Source organism: Oncorhynchus gorbuscha, linkage group LG12 (assembly GCF_021184085.1).
Source record: "Oncorhynchus gorbuscha isolate QuinsamMale2020 ecotype Even-year linkage group LG12, OgorEven_v1.0, whole genome shotgun sequence".
Classification (NCBI taxonomy): Eukaryota; Metazoa; Chordata; class Actinopteri; order Salmoniformes; family Salmonidae; genus Oncorhynchus; species Oncorhynchus gorbuscha.
In genome coordinates this window covers 56,724,298-56,740,782 of record NC_060184.1, presented here as the reverse complement: position 1 = coordinate 56,740,782, position 16,485 = coordinate 56,724,298, and the positions used below count along the sequence as shown (strand labels likewise).

At 43.3% G+C, this 16,485-nt stretch overlaps 1 protein-coding gene across 3 annotated transcripts in view; it reads left to right on the top strand.

Moving 5' to 3' along the window:
* The window catches only part of LOC123991147 (partitioning defective 3 homolog), a 625,449-nt gene that overhangs the window by 526,287 nt on the left and 82,677 nt on the right, over positions 1-16,485 (top strand). The window lies entirely within an intron of this gene.

Genomic DNA, 16,485 nt, shown 5'->3' with positions numbered 1-16,485 from the left:
CAGACCATGACAGACCCTCCACCTCCAAATCGATCCCGCTCCAGAGTACAGGACTCGGTGTAACACTCATTCCTTCGACGATAAACGCGAATCCGCTGGTGAGACAAACCACTGATGAGACAAAACCGCAACTCGTCAGTGAAGAGCACTTTTTGGCAGTCCTGTCTTGTCCAGTGACGGTGGGTATGTGCCTATAGGCGACGTTGTTGCCGGTGAGGACCTGCCTTACAACAGGCCTACAAGCCCTCAGTCCAGCCTCTCTCAGCCTATTGCGGACAGTCTGAGCACTGATGGAGGGATTGTGCATTCCTGGTGTAACTCAGGCAGTTGTTGCCATCCTGTAGGTTCGGATGTACCTGTGAGGTTCGGATGTACCGATCATGTGCAGGTGTTGTTACACTTGGTCTGCCACTGCGAGGACGATCAGCTATCTTAGGCGTCTCACAGTACAGACATTGCAGTTTATTGCCCTGGCCACATCTGCAGTCCTCATGCCTCCTTGCAGCATGCCTAAGGCACTTTCACGTAGATGAGCAGGGACCCCGGGCATCTTTCTTTTGTTGTTTTTCAGAGTCAGTAGAACGGCCTCTTTAGTGTCCTAAGTTGTCATAACTGTGACCTTAATTGCCTACCATCTGTAAGCTGTTAGTGTCTTAACGACCGTTCCACAGGTGCATGTTCATGAATTGCTTATTGTTCATTGAACAAGCATGGGAAACAGTGTTTAAACCCTTTACAAAGAAGATCTGTGAGGTTATTTGGATATTTAAGAATGATCTTTGAAAGACAGTGTCCTCAAAAAGGTTTCTTTTTTTTGCAGAGTTTACTTTATTGACATGTGAAGTAAGACACTAGCATTGTCAAAGTAAACATGTAACAATAATCTGTGATGACGAGCAAGTAAGGTTGACTGGTGCGTGGTCCTTGATTGTATTATTTCCAGTACCATTCTTTGGTATTGTTCCATTGTCAGGAATGGCCTGCTACACTAGAATGGCCTACTCCTAGAATAGATCTTCTGAATGTGTGAGTGGATGTGGACGAGAAGAGACAAGATGTTATGTCTCTGTTCTTCCTATGGACATGTCTTTACAACAGATCTCTCAGCTGAAGCCTCTCGTTGGAGGTGCTTGACAAACAAACTGTTCCGGTTTCGCTGTTACACCACATCTAGTTTCTATGGAAACCCAGTGCTTGCCAATGATAGACAGTATGTTTGTCATTCTATACATGTAGCTACACATCATGACCAATGCTTGTCGAACATCTCATTCAAAAAATCATGGGCATTAATATGGAGTTGGACCCACCTTTGATGTCACAACAGCCTCCACTCTTCTGGGAAGGCTTTCCACTAGATGTTGGAACATTGTTGCGTGGATTTGCTTCCGTTCAACTGCAGGACTATTGGTGAGGTCGGGCACTGATGTTGGGCGGATAGGCCTGGCTCACAGTCGGCATTCCAATTGCTCCTAAAGGTGTTTGATGGGGTTGAGGTCAGGGTTCTGTACAGGCCAGTCAAGTTCTTCCACACCAATCTCGGTAAACAATTTCTGCATGGACTTCGCTTTGTGCATGGGGGCATTGCCATGCCGAAACAGGAAACTATTGCCACAAAGTTGGAAGCACAGAATCGTCTAGAATGTCATTGTATGCTGTATTGTTAATATTTCCTTTTACTGGAACCAAGGGGCCCGAACCATGAAAACAGTCCCAGACCATTATTCCTCCTCCACCAAACTTTACAGTTAGCTCTATGCATTTGGGCAGGAAGCATTCTCCTAGCATCCGCCAAACACAGATTAGTCCGTTGTACAGATGTACTCTTGGACTGCCAGATGGTGAAGTGTGATTCATCACTCCAGAGAACACATTTCCACTGCTTAGGAGTCCAATGGAGGCAAGCTTTACACCTCTCCAGCCAACACTTGGCATTGTGCATGGTGATCTTAGGCTTGCATGCGGCTGCTCGTCCATGGAATCCCATTTCATGAAGCTCCAGACAAACAGTTCTTGTGCTGACGTTGCTTCCAGAGGCAGTTTGGAACTCGGTAGTGAGTGTTGCAACCAAGGACAGATTATGTTGATGTGCTGACATTTGACGAACTGACTTGTTGGGTGACTTTGAAAGTCACTGAGCTCTTTAGTAAGGCCATTCTACTGCTAATGTTTGTCTACTGAGATTACATGGCTGTGTGCTTCTTTTTGGTACACCTGTCAGCAACGGGTGTGGCTGAAAGAGCCGAATCCATTAATTTGAATGGGTGTCCACATACTTGTGTATATATAGTGTATGTCTGGTCACTTGTAGTGGTAACTATCATGTATTCAGTTCATATGTACTCTAGGTACGGTAACTATCATGTGTTCAGTTCAGATGTACTCTAGGTACGGTAACTATCATGTGTTCAATCAGAAGTACTGTAGGTATTGTCATATTATGACAGCTTTCTAGATTTTGCATAAATAAGGAGATGACTGTGTGTTTTAAAGATGCACTGCCGCCCAGAATAAGCTACTCTCTTGCAACCAGTGTTGGTTCTTTAACCAAACAACAACAGTTAATCTCAGCTCCACACAGCAGTGAACCCGTCACCACTCCGCCACATGCCATCTCCGCTTGGCCTTGTTAGCAGAATGTGCCAGTGTGATGTCACAGCCGGCGACTGCACTGTGTTTGTCCTGTTTGGCTGAGCACAGAGGGAGGTGCCTGGCCCCAATATGTCAACTCCTAGCAGGCATTTAAGACCCACGGTGGGGAGGGGACCCTAAGGAACACCTAACAGCACGCCCCCACAGCCAGCCCATGCTGCTCCCAGGTGGGGTTGAAGGGTAGGAGGGATGGAACACCCCCACCCCGTACACTACCCCCTCCTCCCCTTTCTGTCACACATGACCAAATCAAATCAAATGTTATTTGTCACATACACATAGTTAGCAGATGTTAATGCGAGTGTAGCGAAATGCTTGTGCTTCTAGTTCCGACAATGCAGTAATAACCAACGAGTAATCTAACCTAACAATTCCACAAATACTACCTTATACACACAAGTGTAAAGGGATAAAGAATATGTACATAAAGATATTTGAATGAGGGATGGTACAGAACGGCATAGGCAAGATGCAGTAGATGGTATAGACTACAGTATATACATATGAGATGAGTAATGTAGGGTATGTAAACAAAGTGGTATAGTTTAAAGTGGCTAGTGATACATGTATTACATAAAGATGCAGTAGATGATATAGAGTACAGTATATACAGTGGGGCAAAAAAGTATTTAGTCAGCCACCAATTGTGCTAGTACTCCCACTTAAAAAGATGAGAGAGGCCTGTAATTTTCATCAGCTACACTTCAACTTTGACAGACAAAATGAGAGAAAAGAATCCAGAGAATCACATTGTAGGATTGTAGGACCGCCCTCACCTCCTCCCTGTAGGCCGTCTCGTCGTTGTTGATGATCAAGTCTACCACTGTAGTGTCGTCCGCAAACTTGATGATTGAGTTGGAGGCGTGCATGGCCACACAGTCATGGGTGAACAGGGAGTACAGGAGAGGGCTCAGAACGCAACCTTGTGGGGCCCCAGTGTTGAGGATCAGCGGGGTGGAGATGTTGTTACCTACCCTCACCACCTGGGGGCGGCCCGTCAGGAAGTCCAGTACCCAGTTGCACAGGGCGGGGTCGAGACCCAGGGTCTCGAGCTTGATGATGAGTTTGGAGGGTACTATGGTGTTAAATGCTGAGCTGTAGTCGATGAACAGCATTCTCACATAGGTATTCCTCTTGTACAGATGGGTTAGGGAAATGTGCAGTGTGGTTGCGATTGTGTCGTCTGTGGACGTATTGGGCGGTAAGCAATTTGGAGTGGGTCTAGGGTGTCAGGTAGGGTGGAGGTGATATGGTCCTTGACTAGTCTCTCAAAGCACTACATGATAACGGAAGTGATTGCTACAGGGCGGTAGTCGCTTAGCTTTCTTGGGATCAGGAACAATGGTGGCCCTCTTGAAGCATGTGGGAACAGGAGACTGGGATAATGATTGATTGAATATGTCCGTAAACAGACCAGCCAGCTGATCTGCGCATGCTCTGAGGACGCTGCTGGGGATGCCGTCTGGGCCTGCAGCCTTGCGAGGGTTAACACGTTTAAATGTTTTACTCACGTCGGCTGCAGTGAAGGAGAGTCCGCAGGTTTTGGTAGCGGGGCCGTGTCAGTGGCAATGTATTGTCCTCAAAGCGAGCAAAAAAGTTATTTAGTAAGTCTGGGAGCAATACATCCTGTTCCGCGACGGGGCCTGTTTTATCTTTGTAATCCATGATTGACTGTAGACCCTGCCACATACCTCTTGTGTCTGAGCCGTTGAATTGTGACTCTACTTTGTCTCTATACTGACGCTTAGCTTGTTTGATTGCCTTATGGAGGGAATAGCTACACTGTTTGTATTCGGTCATGTTTCCGGTCACCTTGCCCTGGTTAAAAGCAGTGGTTTGCGCTTTCAGTTTCGCGCGAATGCTTACATCAATACACTGTTTCTGGTTTGGGAATGTTTTAATCGTTGCTGTGGGTATAACATCGTAGATGCACTTTCTAATGAACTCGCTCACCGAATCAGCGTATTCGTCAATGTTGTTGTTGGACGCAATGCGGAACATATCCCAATCCCCGTGATCGAAGCAGTCTTGAAGCGTGGAATCAGATTGGTCGGACCAGTGTTGAACAGACCTGAGTGCGGGAGCTTCTTGTTTTAGTCTCTGTCTGTAGACAGGAAGCAACAAAATGGAGTCGTGGTCAGCTTTTCTGAAAGGAGGGTGGGGGAGGCCTTATATGCATCGCGGAAGTTAGAATAACAATGATCCAGGGTTTTACCAGCCCTGGTTGCGCAATCGATATGCTGATAGAATTTAGGGAGTCTTGTTTTCAGATTAGCCTTATTAAAATCTCCAGCTACAATGAATGCAACCTCAGGATATGTGGTTTCCAGTTTACATAGAGTCAAATAAAGTTCGTTCAGGGCCATCGATGTGTCTGCTTGGGGGGGAATGTATACGGCTGTGATTATAATCGAAGAGAATTCCCTTGGTAGATAATGCGGTCGACATTTGATTGTGAGGAATTCTAAGTCAGGTGAACAGAAGGACTTGAGTTCCTGTATGTTGTCATGATCACACCACGTCTCATTAATCATAAGGCATATCCCCATAAGGCGTGAAGAAACCAGCTGGCTGCACCGACTCCGATAGAGTCTCTCGAGTGAGCCATGTTTCCGTGAAGCAAAGAACGTTACAGTCTCTGATGTCTCTCTGGAATGCTACCCTTGCTCGGATTTCATCAACCTTGTTGTCAAGAGACTGGACATTGGCGAGTAGTATGCTAGGGAGTGGTGCGCGATGTGCCAGTCTTCGGAGTCTGACCAGAAGACCGCTTCGTTTGTCCCTTTTACGGCGTCGTTGTTTAGGGTCGCCGGCTGGGATCTGATCCATTGTCCTGGGTGGAAGGCAAAACACAGGATCCGCTTCGGGAGAGTCATATTCCTGGTCGTAATGATGGTGAGTTGACGTTGTTCTTATATTCAGTTGTTCCTCCCGACTGTATGTAATGAAACCTAAGATTACCTGGGGTACCAATGTAAGAAGTAACACCAATGTAGTAAAAAAATAAAAATACTATTTAGTTTCCTAGGAACGCGAAGCAAGGCGGCCATCTCTGTCGGCGCCGGGAGTAGTGAGACTGAGAGAAAACGACTGTGGGTGGCTTGTAGATGAGGCTCTGCACCACTCCACCATGGCCTTCGCCTCAGAATGAAAACAGGCATCATGGACCTTCTTTTCTGTCTTTAACATTCAATCTTTACCATGAAGAAAATGACAACCCCAGAACCTTGATTCCATTTTGTCTCTTTCAGTGTTGTTTCCTTGACTAGATTGACCTTGGCTTGGCAGTGTCTGCAGCTTCTCTCCCTGTTGTTTTGGATGATTGTGTGCTGGGTTTGGTTTAATCATGTTCCATTGTGCAGTGTTGGACCCAGCGTGTATGTTTGTGCGTGCGTGCGTGTGTGCGTGCGTGCGTGCGTGCGTGCGTGCGTGTGTGTGTGTGTGTGCGTGTGTGTGTGTGTGTGCGTGTGCGTGTGCGTGTGTGTGTGTGTGTGTGTGTGTGGTTAATAGCCCAGGGGTTGGCTGTGACCCAATGCTAAGGTCCTGTTGACATTTATTTCCAACTCACCACTGCTGTTAATACTGAACTGGTCTCCTCACCACAGGAGACAAACAAAGGTGCTGCTTGGAATCACACTGGGCCCACGCTCACATGCATGATGTTACACACGCATACACATTACACACTGTGCCTGGACATGAAAATACATAGAACATAGGTATAAATACATACGTACTGTAGGAGCACTCAACTGATGTAAAGCCCATAGTAACACATGCACACAAATGGGCAATTGAGCACGCACACATACACTTAAAACACATTGCACACGCTTGCACACTTTTCAATAGGTGTCGGCTTTTGCAGTGCCAAGTGGCTTCATAACCTGTGATTTTACGGTCATTTTACTGGGCTCCTGTGACATCCCCATCCATCTCCTCCTGCTTCAGCGCCTGTGGTGAAATTACAGACTCCCAAATGTTACCCCATTCCCTATCTAGTGCACTGATTTTGACCAGACCCCTTTGGGTTATAGTCCCTATATACTGTAGTGCACTATGTAAGGAGTTGGATGCATTTGGGACACAGACTGCAGTCTCTGTCCCTATTCACACACACAGCCCACAGACAGGACCACACTTGAATCATTGCAACAATTTGGGCTATCAAATCATAATAGAGGGAAGAGATTGCCTTTGTTTCCTTTGTGCGGAGAAGCCTCTCCAGACCCCTAAGCCTGGGTTCATGTGTTTAGAAAGGTGTATATATATTTAATGTTTTCACTATTTCTAGATTGAAAGGGAAAAGGCTTTTTTTGCTTTTGTTTGTCTGTGTGCCGCTTGAGAGCATTCTGACTTAATTGAAAGAAACTGGTCAAGATAGGGAGTGCTGTTTTTCCCACCTCCTCCCGCGGTTTATCTCTGTAACAATGTCAGTGATTCATTCATTTTGACGTTTTTGCCAATGGAATGTGGATGAAAAACATTGGAGCCGCTTGCTTCACAAAGTGCATTGCAGTTGACTTTGGCACGTTAACGTCTAATGCATCACTTGACAAAACCACTCTAATGTACTGCGTTGAAGGTGACTGTTTTTGTTTACATACCAGCATTACCAGTGATGATTTATTTACCAGAGAGTCATGGTCAATTTGGTCTGCTTAGAAGTCATGGAAGGCTGAGTCATCTCTTAAAATAATGTCTCCTTGTTTATGTGGGATGATGTCATCCAGACCACCATGGGAATAATTGCAGTAAATTGCTTTTCAATTACACTTAAAAATGACCGTTGTTTAATCTGTACTAATACGTCGTAACCTAAACGGTCTGCTATTGATCATACAAGGGTGAGTAGACTTAAGCTTCACACTCACACAGCTATGTTTGCATGTACTGTACGTACACACACACACACACACACACTGGAAACATTTCAGTTTTCAAATTGGACGTGTGGGGTGGGGACAAGCAAAAGAAAGCAGAGCAATCCGAAAAAGAGAGACAATTGCCTGACCCTTCATCCAAACACGATTATTGTGTTTCTTCCTCCCCTCGTGAAAGGAAAGCCATTTAGCATCAGATTTGTAAATTCAAGAACATTGGACTTTGTATTATTATTATTATGAAGAATGTTATTATTATATTGCCTATGGTCCAGGACATTAAGACAATGATGATTCCACGCCAATAGATTGAAGTGTCATACATACTGGAGCTATAGTGCATTGCATCCTTATTTGGTCTAAAAATAGCATCATAAATTGGAAGCTATTCCCCTACTATTTTTATTGTGCTACTGTTTAGAATAGATGGCCAGTCCCTTTTGGGCTGCCACAACTTTCCTTTTCCTTCCTTTTTTTCCTTCCTGTTGATGGCCGCCCCCCTCCGTTTACGTTAATGAATCTCCCAGGGAGGACTTGGCCTGCAGGCCATGATTAATTACTGTGAAGATCTACACTGAGTATACAAAACATTAAGGACACCTTCTCTTTCCGTGACATAGACTGGCCAGTTGAATCAAATCCACTCCATTCAGTGTAGATGAAAGGAACGGGAAAGGGGGATAGCTAGTCAGTTGTCCTACTGAATGTAATCAACTGAAATGTGTCTTCCGCATTTAACCCAACCCCTTTGCCTTCCGGTTACTGGCCCAGCGCCCGTCCGGTTACTGGCCCAACGCTCTAACCACTAGAAGGAGAGGAGACAGGTTGAAGAAAGATGTTTAAGCCCTGAGCCTCCTTTCTGTTTCGCGTCCATGGGCTTACTGACACTAGAGACAACAATACATCATTAATAATATATTTTTTTTAAACGTACAATGACAACACTAGCTATTCTCATGATGGAATTTGAAAGGCCTTGATAGTCCTATCAAATGTTCCAGCTGTCTTGATATCCTACTAAGAAACCATATTAATATACTGTAGCAATGCTCCAAGAAACACACCTGCTCCAAAAGGCCACGCATAGAATAGAGAATCATTTGTACAAACGGACTGTTTTTTCCAGCCCCAAACAAATCTAAAGGTGGAATCGTGATGCTACATAAGAAACAAAAAATCACACTCTTGCGCAGAATCACTTTTCTTAAATGTGTACGCTCCAAATTCATTTGAACCTATGTTTCTTTTGATTCACTGAACAGCAGATTTGTTAGAATGAACTGGATTCCATCTGGTTATTGTGACAGACATGAATGCCATGTTGGACATGTGGGACATATTTATTAAGGCTAATTACAATTTTCTTTATCTTTAGAAAATAGAAATCCGACATATGAGCTTATCTGACCACCATGAGTACTATTGCCAACTTCAAATGTCAGTATTAAGTCCATTATTGCTCGAAATGATTGACACAGCCGTTCACAAAGGTTCATTTGGGAGAGATGTGAATACAACACGAATTTCCCTTTTATTAATAAAAGGTAAGTGATAAACACTGTGATGAACACAGATGTTACACTGTTTTTGAACATTTTGTCCATCTTTCACCTCTAGACTTTCATCTTCACATGGACCAATATACAGTGGGGCAAAAAAGTATTTAGTCAGCCACCAATTGTGCAAGTTCTTTTATATGAATTTATTTGCAAATTATTTGCAAATTATGGTGGAAAATAAGTATTTGGTCACCTACAAACAAGCAAGATTTCTGGCTTTCACAGACCTGTAACTTCTTCTTTAAGAGGCTCCTCTGTCCTCCACTCGTTACCTGTATTAATGGCACCTGTTTGAACTTGTTAGCAGTATAAAAGACACCTGTCCACAACCTCAAACAGTCAACTCTGAACTCCACTATGGCCAAGACCAAAGAGCTGTCAAAGGACCCCAGAAACAAAATTGTAGACCTGCACCAGGCGGGGAAGATTGAATCTGCAATAGGTAAGCAGCTTGGTTTGAATAAATCAACTGTGGGAGCAATTATTAGGAAATGGAAGACATACAAGACCACTGATAATCTCCCTCGATCTGGGGCTCCACGCAAGATCTCACCCCGTGGGGTCAAAATGATCACAAGAACGGTGAGCAAAAATCCCAGAACCACACGGGGGGACCTAGTGAATGACCTGCAGAGAGCTGGGACCAAAGTAACAAAGCCTACCATCAGTAACACACTACGCCGTCAGGGACTCAAATCCTGCAGTGCCAGACGTGTCCCCCTGCTTAAGCCAGTACATGTCCAGGCCCGTCTGAAGTTTGCTAGAGAGCATTTGGATGATCCAGAAGAAGATTGGGAGAATGGCATATGGTCAGATGAAACCAAAATGTAACTTTTTGGAAAAAACTCAACTCGTCGTGTTTGGAGGACAAAGAATGCTGAGTTGCATCCAAAGAACACCATACCTACTGTGAAGCATGGGGGTGGAAACATCATGCTTTGTTTTTCTGCAAAGGGACCAGGACAACTGATCCGTGTAAAGGAAAGAATGAATGGGGCCATGTATCATGAGATTTTGAATGAAAACCTCCTTCCATCAGCAAGGGCATTGAAGATGAAACGTGGCTGGGTCTTTCATCATGACAGTGATCCCAAACACACCGCCCGGGCAACGAAGGAGTGGCTTCATAAGAAGCATTTCAAGGTCCTGGAGTGGCCTAGCCAGTCTCCAGATCTCAACCCCATAGAAAATCTTTGGAGGGAGTTGAAAGTCCGTGTTGCCCAGCAACAGTCCCAAAATATCACTGCTCTAGAGGAGAATGGGCCAAAATACCAGCAACAGTGTGTGAAAACCTTGTGAAGACTTACAGAAAACGTTTGACCTCTGTCTTTGCCAGCAAACGGTATATAACAAAGTATTGAGATAAACTTTTGTTATTGACCAAATACTTATTTTCCACCATAATTTGCAAATAAATTCATTAAATATTTTCTGGATTTTTTTTCTCATTTTGTCTGTCATAGTTGAAGTGTACCTATGATGAAAATTACAGGCCTCTCTCATCTTTTTAAGTGGGAGAACTTGCACAATTGGTGGCTGACTAAATACTTTTTTGCCCCACTGTATATCCAATCACTCCCAAACACATTGAATATCATCAATAAATGCAGCTTAATCTCAAATTGCAAAATGAATCCAACCAACTCAGCCCTACTGTCTTTCAAAACCCCGATGGAGGACTCCATCTCTAATCCCAATCATTTCCCATTTTAAATATTTTGGGAGTACCTATATTTCCCTCCTTAGCTAAAGCCATTGTCAGAAACTTTAACATAATTCCCAAATCATTTCAGTTCGACCTTGGTAGGCGAAATAAGATCTCAGTTGCATTAACCAGAAGAAAATCTATTTTTAAAATGAATATATTGCTGCTGCTGAATTTCTGTAGTTCAATGCTTCCCATGTTTCCCCCTTCTGGCTATTGGGATAAAATGTATAGTGCGGTTTCAAATTTATATGACAAGGTAAGTGATCCTGGATAAAAATTAACAAACTCACAAAGAGGGAATGACGTAGGAGGACTATCCGTACCAAACTTAAAATTGTATTTCCAGGTTTTTCGCCCCATTATAAATTGGTTTAGACACGATTCTTCCACTCCCTGGTTGAGTATAGAGAGAAATATGGTATCTCATATTGCCCTGGAAGAGGTGGTCTTCACTGATATTAAATTATGTCAACTACACTTTGGTCCAATTATTGCTCACACAATTTCTATTTGGTACAAACTTGAAAAAATGTAACAGCGAATCAAAATGGCATGCCCATACTCCAATATTTCACAATAATGCAGCCTTTTGCATCCCTCCAATGGTCCCAATTGTGGAATCAGCGACGACTACTGCTGGCTGGCAGCACTGCCGATTCAAAAATGTTGGCTTACCTCACTGTCTCTCAATTCGCTAGTGGATACAGTTACTATTAGAAGTATCAACAGAGAGAATGAAAGGTGGTAGTCAAGGAACAATTGAGGCCTGGACAAATATACTTGACTCTGTAAAGATTAATCACAACTAAAGCCCGACACATACACATAAACAGTCCATGAATCCCAACACATACAAACAAACTAAATGCACTGAGTACACAAAACATTAAGAACACCTGGGGGGGCACTCATTTTTTTCAATTGTTTTTCTCTATACTGAATTTATTATTACCTCAACTTTAGAAAATTATTCAAAATGATCAATACTTTGTGCTTATATACTTTTTGTAAAGTTTTATTATATTTAGTCTTCTTCTTTTGAGTGGCATGTGTAGAATGTATAAATAATGTCTTGAAAATATATGGAATTTAAATATTTTACCTGTAATAAAAAATCTAAAAAAAATTGGTCACAAAAAAAGATTTGTAGCACGCACACACGCACACACAGACAGCTTCTCTACTCTCCCCTAATGACCAGCTCCGTCAGGGCCAACCAGAGAAGAAGAGAAAGAATGGGCCGCCGCGTTGCCCTCTTCTTTTCACCAGAGAGGATGATTATTCCAGGCTGCATTGATCCAGCTATTCTCACAGAGGTAATGGATGGCATTGTCCCTACTCAGCTCTGTTAGTACAAATAATGATTAATCAATATGCACTCAAGTCTTAGTTCAGAATATTATTTTAACACATGATTTATTCTCCCGCATGCTCGCTCGCTTTTGGAGTCCGGTGATGATTGCTTGCGACTCGGTCGCTGTCACTGGCTGGACAATCAATTGGACCAATCCACTAAAGACCCTCAATTATAACGACTGATTGGAAATAATAACGGCATTTTGTATCGCTCCAGTCTTCCGTATGTAGGCTTCCTGTGTTGGTGTGACATTAATGATATTGAACACACTACATTAGGCTAGTTGGCCTGTAGATGTTCTACAAAGAGCCATGTATTTGCTTGGTCATTGATGGTGAATAAAAGGCTCTCAGGACGATCGTAGAAAGCATATTTCATTCAGTTACTTCAGCATAGTTGGCTTTTCATGGTAAATTATGCACCTTTGTGTGCTTTGTATAAGTACTAAAGTCAAATCACATCAATTCTAATTCATTTGTCACGTGCTTCGTAAACAACAAGGTGTAGACCGTCATTGTAAATAAGAATTTGTTTTTAACTGACTTGCCTAGTTAAATAAAATGTAATAAATAGACTAACAGTGAAATGCTTACTTATGGGTCCTTTAAAAAAAATACAGAGTTAAAGATCATTTTTAAATATAAAAAAATAATATAAAAATAGTGAGAAATAAATACACAGTGAATAATGAATAATAATGACCATTATAAATAACATACTAAATACAGGGAGTACCAGTACCGAATCGATGTGGAAGGGTATTATGTCATTGAGGTAGCTATGTAAATATAGGTAGGGTTAAAGTGACTAGGCAGCAGGATAGATAATAGACAGTAGCAGCAGCGGGTAGACATTTGATGAACTATTTAGCAGTCTTGTTGAGCAGTCTTGTTGAGCAGTCTTGTTGAGCAGTCTGGTCGAGCAGTCTTGTTGAGCAGTCTTGTTGAGCAGTCTGGTCGAGCAGTCTGGTCGAGCAGTCTTGTTGAACAGTCTTGTTGAACAGTCTTGTTGAGCAGTCTTGTTGAGCAGTCTTGTTGAGCAGTCTTGTTGAGCAGTCTTGTTGAGCAGTCTGGTCGAGCAGTCTGGTCGAGCAGTCTTGTTGAACAGTTTTGTTGAACAGTCTTGTTGAGCAGTCTTGTTGAGCAGTCTGGTCGAGCAGTCTGGTCGAGCAGTCTTGTTGAGCAGTCTTGTTGAGCAGTCTTATGGCTTGGAGGGTAGAAGCTGTTCAGGGTCCTGTTGGTTCCAGACTTGGTGCACTGCTACCGCTTGCTATGCGGTAGCAGAGAAAACAGTCTATGGCTTGGGTGGCTGCAGTCTTTGACAACTTTTTGGCCTTCCTCTGACAGTGCCTGGTCCTGGATGGCAGGGAGCTTTACCTTGGGGTCGGTTGCTTTGTAGTTGCCGTACCAAGCGGTGATGCAGCCAGTCAATATGCTCTCAATGGTGCAGCTGCAGATCTTTTTGAGGATCTGAGGGACCATTTTTTTCAGCTTCCTAAGGGGGAAGAGGTGCTGTCGTGTCCTCTTCACAAATGTTTGGGTGTGTGTCGACCATGTTAATTCATTAGGGATGTGGACACTGAGGAACTTGACGCTCTCGACCCGATCCACTACAGCCCCATCCATGTGGATGGGAGCATACTTGCCCCTCTGTTTCCTGTAGTCCACGATCAGTTCCTTTGTCTTGCTGACGGTGAGGGTACTTGTCTTTGACCTCCTCCCTATAGGTTGCCTCATCATCGTTGGTGATCAGTCATACCACCGTTGTGTTGCCAGCAGACTTGATGATGGTGTTGGAGTCATGCGCGGCCACACAGGGAGTACAAGGGTTGCCCCTGTGTTGATGGTCAGCATGGCGGATGTATTTATGCCTACCCTCACCATCTGGGGTGGCCTTTCGGGAAGTCCAGGATACAGTTGCAGGGGGAGGTGTTAAGTCCCATGGTCCTGAGCTTGGTGATGAGCATGGTGGGGACTATGGTGGGGACTATGGTGTGGACTATGGTGGGGACTATGGTGGGGACTATGGTGGGGACTATGGTGGGGACTATGGTGGGGACTATGGTGGGGACTATGGTGGGGAATGATGAGCCATAGTCAATGAACAGGATTCTTACATACGGTAGGTATTCGTTTTGTCCAGACAAGGCAATGGAATAGAACACAGCGTAGGCATAGCCTTTTTCATGTATTCATTATGGTTCACAGTGAGGACCAAACCGAGATCCCCGAACCGAACGGTTCGGTACGAATACTTGTATCGTTACACCCGTTACATTTCTTTCTCAAATGCTCAGAGAATTCAGGGCGGTCTGGCCATAAAAGTCTCTGGCCACACACACCAATGCACGCATTTTAAAGTCAAACTATCACTTAAATAGCAGCCAACCGTTGGCACTATTGATGTCCTATGGTGGGTCATGATTGTTTGAAGTTAACTATTAGAAAATAGTTTTATTCCCTTTCCCTTGATGGCAGCCTCCTGAAATCAACATCTACCATTCCACAACACAGAGAGAAGCCTTCTACAAATTCTCATAACCAACCATGTATAGGTTATTCCAAGTTTCAGTGTGGTGTTGGAATAGTGTTAGCTTAAACGATGCTACACCCTCAACGTTGGCCACCTGTTCTATTGATTTCAGCGTGCTAGCAATGGAAGTGACCCACTTGAATCAAAATGCAACACTTCAAAATGTAGGTAGCTGACCCCAGGCCGAGCTCAGCTGGTGAAGGTAGGCAACAACAACTCTGCCACGCTGATCCTGAACATGGTGCCTCTGGAGGCCGAAGAAATTTGGCTTGGCGCCGTCCTCCGAGCAACGGCCTGTTCACCCCCTACACTCTCTCTCTCTCTCTCTCTCTCTCTCTCTCTCTCTCTCTCTCTCTCTCTCTCTCTCTCTCTCTCTCTCTCTCTCTCTCTCTCTCTCTCTCTCTCTCTCTCTCTCTCTCTCTCTCTCTCTGTGCATTTATGTCTCACGTCTTTCTGTCTCAGTTTTTCCCTATCTCTGTTTACATTTTCTTTCTTCCTTTCGCTCAGTCCTCTCTGTTTTCTCTCCTTTTTTTAGTTTGAAATTTAGAAGGTAAAGACAGTACAGGTGCATCAAAGCTGAGACTGAGAAACAGCTTCTATCCCCAGTCCATCAGACTGTTAAACACTCACCACTAGACGGCCTCCGCCCATAACCCTGCCCTCTGCCCAGTATCCTACCCTGCCCATCAGTCACTGTCACTAGCCGGCTACCACCGGGTACTCTACCCTGCAACTTAGGGACTGCTGCCCTATGTACATAGTCATTGAAGACTGGTCACTTTAATAATTTTTATATATCTACTGCTGTACTAAATTTAATGTATTTGTTTAAAATTTGAATTGTGTCCTTGTTGACATTTTCTGAATTTATAGGAACTAGGAACATAAGCATTTTGCTGCACCTGCCATAAAACCTGATAAACTATGTATCCGACCAATAAAATGTGATTGTCAACTGATCAGTTATGTGCACAATTTTCCCAGATTCCGTGTGGTTTTTGAGCTGTTAGTTTTAACAGTATGTGCAACCTCGTCTCCCCCCTCTCCTGCAATTGATTTCAATGTGATAATCTATAGGAGTGATTGAAAAAACAATGTTGTTTCTCTTTCTGTTCTGGTATCAAAATGCAACATTACAAAATGTAGCTGACTGTAATCTGCAGGTTGTCCTCTAACCAGTGATGTAAAAATATATCCAATTTACCTGTGGTAATGGATGAGGGATTTATTTCTTGACAAAATAACAGGATATTTGGTGTGTATGCAGTTTATAAAATAAATAAGTAGCACTGAATGTTTGCTGTTGTTTCACATGTACAGTCTGTGTAGATTTGTACAGTTCTTTTTTTAGGTTTTCAATATACAGTATCACAAACTGGTTCTACTTATTGGTTATTGATTTTCACACTTTAGAACTGTGTTTTGACATTGGGCTTATGACTTGTCAACAAGTGACACGTACCAGTTTTTAGGAATATAAATTGAACTTGCAACATTCATTTCCAATGGTATTGTACTTAATCAGGTAAAACATGATGAATGAGTCCTAAAACATGGTGTGATTGATTTATTTTGCTAATACAGTTGAAGTCGGAAGTTTACATACACCTTGGCCAAGTACATTTAAACTCAGTTTTTCACAATTCCTGACATTTAATCCTAGTAAAACATTCCCTGTCTTGGGTCAGTTAGGATCATCACTTTATTTTAAGAATGTGAAATGTCAGAATAATAGTTGAGAGAATGATTTATTTCAGCTTTTAATTCTTTCATCACATTCCCAGTGGGTCAGAA